Source organism: Gadus macrocephalus, chromosome 13 (genome assembly GCF_031168955.1).
Source record: "Gadus macrocephalus chromosome 13, ASM3116895v1".
Classification (NCBI taxonomy): domain Eukaryota; kingdom Metazoa; phylum Chordata; class Actinopteri; order Gadiformes; family Gadidae; genus Gadus; species Gadus macrocephalus.
In genome coordinates, this window is record NC_082394.1 from 4,873,052 (window position 1) to 4,880,978 (window position 7,927).

Consider the following 7,927-nt stretch of genomic DNA (forward strand, 5'->3'; position numbering starts at 1 on the left):
GACGCTGTCACCGAGTGTGAGAGGAGAGTTGACGGAGAAGATGGCGGTTGACCTAGTTTCAAAGTTTATACAGTTTATACTCGGTAATACCGGTGTTGACACGACTACACGACTACTACTACTACATGTTCCAAATCTGTTAACATATTCTCCAGCCATTAAAAGAGAAGGATCAGTTAAGTCATTAATTCGTCTGAAATATACCAGCCAGCACGTACACATTTGACTAGCAGCTTGTGCTAGCTCCCGCCTAGCAATAACGTCAATGGTGGAGCTCTGGCTAACAGTTTTTCTGTCAATTCACCTGCACAACTCGTTAATGCCTGACTTCGGAATAAATCCGTTATTTTTGAGCACTTAGGCCCCGTCCACACGAAGCCGATTTCATGGCAAAACCGCAAAGGTCTTGTATGGTTCGGCCTTCCGTCCACACGAAGCCGGCGAATCCGCTGACCGAAACCGTAAACTTCTGAAACCACCCTCGGAGGTGGTTTCAAATCTAGCCGGTTTCGTTTTGGATTCGTGTGGACGCCTGAAACTGACTGAAACCGTAAACCCTGACGGTCCACGCCTCGACCCTCTAGCCAATGACTGTTAAGCCCGCGGAGTCTCAGAACTCACAACAACAAAGATGATGGCGGACTACAGGCTTGTAATCGTTCTGCAGCAGATCATGTCACTTGTTGGGTTGCTAAGCCATTATTTATTGTGACTGTTGACTGACTATTTGTTTGTGTTGTTAGTGGTTCGGGGGGCAGCCTTTATGCGCATGCTCGCCCCTTCTTTTTTATTTAATTTTCTTCTGGATTTCTGTAGCAGAAGCAGCGCCCCTTATGGGCCTGGCATGTGTACTACAGCGTTTCTACAGATCTACCCGGTTTCGCTTGACTCCGTCTTTACCGAGATACTCTTAGATGCATCCCCCTCCAGCATCAGCTTCTTCTTTATTCTGGCCTTTTCAGCCCCTCCTTTCTCTTTTCTCTTCTTGCCTTCCATGAGTGCCACAACAAGCAAGAGCAAGCAACCACGAACTTCGCCTTCTCTGTCTGACGTGTCTTTAGGGTCATGCCATTAGACGTGGGGCCGCTCATATATCCCCCTACATTTCCGAAAATGGACTTGACCTGCAAGCTGTTTATTGGATAAACGCATTTCCCAATCCCAGGAGTCTTTGCTCCATTCTACGTTAATTCAAGAACAAACAAATTAAAGTAAACTGTAGTTCGTCTCGTGTTCTCGGCAGCCAGTCAGTTTCTTTCTCAGTGGGTGCTGGTCTCCGCCAGGGCTGCGCCTTGTCACCAATCCTGTTTGTGATATACATGGACAGGATATCGAGGCGTAGTCGTGGTGGGGAGGGGTTGCAGTTCGGTGGTCTGAGGATCTCGTCACTGCTTTTTGCAGATGATGTGGTCCTCATTGGATCATCGGCCTGTGACCTTCAGCACTCACTGGATCGGCTGGCGGCCGAGTGTGAATCGGCTGGGATGAGGATCAGCACCGCTAAATCTGAGGCCATGACTCTTAGCAGGAAACCGGTGGATTGCTTACTCCGGGTAGGAAATGAGTCCTTAGCCCAAGTGAAGGAGTTCAAGTACCTCGGGGTCTTGTTCGCGAGTGAGGGTACAATGGAGCGTGAGATTGGCCGGAGAATCGGAGCAGCGGGGGCGGTATTGCGTTCGCTTTACCGCACCGTTGTAACGAAAAGAGAGCTGAGCCGCAAGGCAAAGCTCTCGATCTACCGGTCGATCTTCGTTCCTATCCTCACCTATGGTCATGAGGGCTGGGTGATGACCGAAAGGACGAGATCGCGGGTACAAGCGGCCGAGATGAGTTTTCTCAGAAGGGTGGCTGGCGTCTCCCTTAGGGATAGGGTGAGAAGCTCAGCCATCCGTGAGGAACTCGGATTAGAGCCGCTGCTCCTTTACTTAGAAAGGAGTCAGCTGAGGTGGTTCGGGCATCTGGTAAGGATGCCCACTGGGCGCCTTCCTTGGGAGGTGTTTCAGGCACGTCCAGTGGGGAGGAGACCTCGGGGAAGACCCAGGACTAGGTGGAGAGATTATATCTCAACACTGGCCTGGGAACGCCTCGGGATCCCCCCGTCAGAGCTGGTCAATGTGGCCCGGGAAAGGGAAGTCTGGGGCCCCCTGCTTGAGCTGCTCCCCCCGCGACCCGACCCCGGATAAGCGGATGACGATGAGGATGAGGATGTAGTTCGTCTTATTTATTTATGGCCATGAAAGTTCTGTAATGCCTGAATAATGAAGAATTATATGAAGTAAAAAATATTAAAAAAAAACATGAATGAGACATAGAGAGTAAGCAAGTGGTATAAATATTGTTTGCATGTTCTCAAGACATATATTGTTTATTTCTGGGATTTTCACGGCGTCTTGAAGGGGAATAAATTATGCTCAGGGCCGGCTTGCAGACGCCTCGCGGCCGCTCACAACTGTGGGCCGGTCCAGCTGACCTCGCTGGCCGGCCAGCCGGCCGACCGGGACTTCTCCCGATCGTCCCGATGGCCAATCCGCCTCTGACCACCACCACTACCACCACCACTACCACCACTATGATAACCACCACCACCACTACCACCACTATGATAACCACCACCACCACCACTACCACCACCACTACCACCACTGTGATAACCACCACCACCACTACCACCACTATGATAACCACCACCACCACTACACCACCTGCCCCACTACACCACCACCACCACTACACCACCTGCCCCACTACACCACCACCACCACCACTACTACCACCACTACACCACCACCACCACTACACCACCACCACCACCACTACTACCACCACTACACCACCACCACCACTACACCACCACCACTACACCACCACCACCACCACCACCACCACCACCACCACCACCACTACACCACCACCACTATGATAACCACCACCACCACTACTACCACCACTATGATAACCACCACCACTACACCACCTGCCCCACTACACCACCACCACCACCACTACTACCACCACCACCACCACTATGATAACCACCACCACCACTACACCACTACCACCACTACACCACCACCACCACCACCACTACTACCACCACTACTACCACCACTACCACCACTATGATAACCACCACCACCACTACACCACCACCACCACTACACCACCACCACTACTACCACCACTACACCACCATCACCACCACCACCACCACTACACCACAACCACCACTACACCACCACCACCACCACTACACCACTACCACCACCACTATGACAACCACCACCACCACTACCACCACTACACCACTACCACCACTACACCACTACACCACTACCGCCACTACACCACCACTACCATAACCACTACACCACTACCGCCACTACACCACTACCACCACCACTACACCACTACCACCACTACACCACTACACCACCACCACCACTACACCACTACCACAACCACAACACCACCACCACCACCACTATGACACACACCACCACCACTACACCAACAGCCACTTTCACCACCACCTCTACCCCCACCAGCACTGCACCAGCCCCCACTGAGCATTAATTAAAAGCCTTGTCCCGTCTCCCCGCTGCTCTCTGCAGGGTCCTGCGTCGTGAGTCTGTGGAACGTGAGGAACACGGCGGGGGAGGAAGGGCAGCGAGGAGACGCCTCACGGCTGGAGGAGGAGGGAGGAGAGGAGAGGAGGAGAAGAGAGGGAGGAGAGGAGAGGAGGAGAGGAGAGGAGAGCTGAGGGAGGAGAGGAGAGGAGGAAGAGGGAGGAGAGGAGAGGAGGAGAGGAGGAGAGCAGAGGAGAGGAGGAGAGGAGAGAGAGAGGAGGGAGGAGAGGGTGAGGGAGAGGAGAGGAGAGGGAGGAGAGGAGAGGAGGGGAGAGGAGAGGAGAGGGAGGAGAGGAGAGGAGAGCTGAGGGAGGAGAGGAGAGGAGAGGAGGGGAGAGGAGAGGAGAGGGAGGAGAGGAGAGGGAGGAGAGGAGAGGAGAGCTGAGGGAGGAGAGGAGAGGAGGAGATGAGGAAGAGAGGAGAGGAGAGGAGGAGAGGAGAGCAGAGCAGAGGAGAGGAGAGAGAGAGGAGAGGGTGAGGGAGAGGAGAGGTTTGGTTTTAAAATCCCTTTATTGCACCACTGCAAGGAGAAAACTGCTCACTATCACATCATCACTTAAGAGCAAAAAAAACAAAACAAAAACAAAACAGAAACATCCCTAAAATACAACAAACCTGTCCAAACCAGAAAACGTGTTTCTCTAATCAGAAGCTTACTTTCAGCTCCCCCCCCCCATATCGTCCATCATTTGATAATCAGCATGCTCCACCCTCAGTCGGGCCTTCAGCAGTCCCTTCAGAACCAGCACCGGTTCCACACTACCGACCCTCTGAGCACGGTTCCTGCGTGTCAGCCAGATTGCCACCTTGGCAGAACCAGAAAAAAAGTTCACCAATGTGCGTATACTCTTCTGAGCATAGTATTTCGGGCCAAAAATAAACAAACCAAAAGAAAGATTCTCCCCTAGACCCTGAAACCACCTTTTTAAAAACTCAAACAGTACTGTCAGCCGAGGACACTGAACAAATAAATGCACCAGGGTCTCAATCTGAGAACCGAAAATACACTCCTCCCCCTGCTCTGGATCCAGGTGCGCTCTGTATCTGTTTGTAGCTATTGCTCCATCTAGAATCCTCCACTGGAGGTCTGTTGTCCGTTTTTCAACTTGCAGCTTGTATAGAGACCGCCAGCTGCCTTTCGGGGAAACGTCTGGACCCAAAAAAACAGTCCACCTCGACTCCTTCATGCCTGCCAAAGAGTGCAGGTTCAGAACCTTAAAGCAGATTTGGCACAATGCCTTCTTCCCTGCAGCCCCAAACATCTCCAGGTGTGGGGTTGTAAGAGACAGCCGCTGACCTCCTCCCTCCTGCCACTCCCCCACAACTGGGGTGATAGACAGAGAGGGGTATTCCAGAACCAAGTCCAAGGGTATTCCAGAACCGCTTGTAAAAGTCAGTGGAGAGTAGGGGTGTGAACGGTTACAAAAAATAGTAAACGGTTACACAACCCCTTTTTTTTCGTGTACACGGTTAACCGTTTTTTAATTAATTAATTATTATTGTTTTTTAAAGTGGACCGCAGTCGCGCTATAGGGGGATTATTTGTTTATCAACACGGCGGATGCGCGATCAGAATGATCGCAAAAAGAACAATTGTTTGACCGGTTGCCATGGTTATCTCCGTGTGGTTAATTTGCAGTTGCAGTGTTAATTAGGATGTTGTCAGCTTACTGTTACAATAAACTGTAATCAGAAAAGGTGGTTATATGCTGTAGAACCTAGAGTATCTGTGGTATAAAGGCTGGGACGAATTTCGAATTATAAATATGTAAACTTTATGTTGAAAGTATGGACCGTCGTGATTCCCATTGAAACAATGTCACGGTGATTTTTTTTTTTTTTTACGGTTTTCGTTTACTTATTTTTCCTAAACGGTTATGATTTACTAACCGGTTACACGTGTACATGGGTACCCATGCACACCCCTAGTGGAGAGACCATCAATCCCTGGTGCCCGTTGTTACGGACGTAGTGTGTTGTGTTTGTGCGGTGTTTGTGTTTCACTGTGTTCTCTCTCCAGGCGTATGCCCTTTCCCCCCCTTTCTGATTGCAACCCTAGCAATCAGGAAATTGAGTGCACCTGTGCTCACCTGATGGCTATATAAGCTGGGAGCAGACAGGCACACACCCTTTTTTTTGTGCCAGCAAGCAGTCGACGATCGTTTGTGTGTTGGAACTCGTGACAGAGTGCCGTTGTTGGTGTGATCTTGTGGATCGGGTAGTGAGCTATTGGTTCTGAGTAGTATTTGGTTGGTTTGTAGTTAGTTCTTTTGTTTCGTGCTTTCCTCTTTTGGGAAAGTGGTTCTTAGTTCTTTGGCACGTCAATAAACCTTTTTGCTAACCGTTAGCTCTGTCTGTGTCTCCTCCTTGTCCCCCGGAAACTAAAATATTCTTTGTTACTCCCCTGATCCCCCTGGATACTATTTGGGCTCATAACAAGTGGGGGCTCGTCCGGGCAAGGAGTAGTTCGATAGTTGGTTCTATTGGAAAAGCTCAGGTTTGTAGGTGTAGCATTAGCAGTGGTGGCTAGCGTGGTGAGTCATTGTCTGTTTGGCCAGGTGTTAAGTCTTAGCTAAACAGTTAAAGCGGCTTCCTCAGTTAGGTAGGGGAGTGTCCAGCTGGACTATTAGTCTTTCCTTCGGGCACTCATTTGTTGTTTTTCCTTTTTTGTTTTCGGAGTGAATCCTGGGTGGGGACTTGTTCCCTGACGGAGGTAGGTGTTTCAGGGCTCCGGCCACTGAAGTTCAGCCTTTCAAGTCGCCTCGAGCCCGGCAAGCTCCAGAAGACAGGTAGATTTAGGTAGAAGCTGGGGAAGTTGTTTTTTATAAGGCTGGTCTTGGTATTTGCCTGACGTGTGTGTGGGGCACCAAGCATTGACGCTCATCGCACTTGTCACCAGTGAAGGAGGAAGTAAGCTCAGTGGATATACATGTTGGTGTTGTTGCACTATTTTTTAGTAGCTTAGCTATGTGACTAACGAGTTTGTGGCTCATCCTACTTTAAGTCAGATTGATGGCTGTAGGAAGGATTATTTGTGTACCATTGCAGAGTACTATAGTATATCTGTCAACGTCACTTAAGAAAAAACTGAAAGCGGTCCTTTTACAAGGATTGGTAGAGAGGGGAATTCTTGCCTCACAGGTTTTGGAGGAGTCACCTGGTGCGATAGCTGGGGCTATGGTGTCGCGTTCTTGAAGAAAGTAGTCCATTTCGGATTGCTTTTAACTCACTTTATTTGTTGAAGTATTTCGGTATGTTACTATCAGGGCCGGCGATCGGCATAGGCGAGCTAGGCGACCGCCTAGGGCGACAAATGCGTTGGGGGCGCCCTCTGGTGGCGCCCTTAATTAAAAAATATATCAATTAAAATATACGACGCGAACGGAGAAGCGAGGGGGCGCGGGAGCAATTGTCAGGGCGGCCCGAAACCGTCAGCGTAGCACCCCCCCCCCCCCCCCCGCTCGCAAGACCTGTCCAGGGCGCAAGTTGATTTCGAGTCGCCTAGGGCTCCGAAACGGCCAGCGCCGGCCCTGGTTACTATGAAGCAAAAGGGGGAATTGTATCTAACACGCGTGTGAGCGACAAACAGCAGACCTTCGTATCCATCTAGTATCTCCGGGCTGCCAAATGTTTCCGACCTCAAATCTGACTCCCACTCTGGTTAGTATCAAGGCGTAGGCGTGGCCTATGACGTATAGGCTCCGCCCTCCTCACCTGTCTAAAGGTGCTGCCATCTGTGGCTGGAGTAGTTATTGCAGCTTGTGTGTTCGATCCTGCTTCCTAGTGGCTATGTGGGGGCAGCTTATGTGCTTAAAATACGTAACGATGGCAGCGGCGTCCTCGGATGAGAGACAGGAAAGGGTGATTGAGCCTCAGCCTGGTGGTCTTACTCCAGAGAGGATAGTGGGGAAGAGGTAAAACCATACAAGATGCCACGGTTTTATGCCACTCTACATCTTCGGGTTCTATGGCAAATGCCCGGGTGAAAATGGGTGTAGCTCGTCTTCGGCAGGAGATGCAGGATAGGAAGGAAGAGCGAGTGCGAGAGTTTCAACTCCGGAGAGAGTTGGAACTGATGAAGTTGGAATTTGAGTTAGAGTTAAAGAAATTGGAGTCAAAAACAGCTGTTAGGATGCGGCAGTTAGAGTTACAGAAGAGTGAAGCCGACGCTTCTATCTCTGGTAGACGACCACCGTCAGATCTTGATAACGTCTTTGACGTACCTAAGAATGTGGCAATGGTTCCTATTTTTCGGGAGACTGAGAGTCCTACTTTGGTGCATTTGAGCACAATGCCGTTGC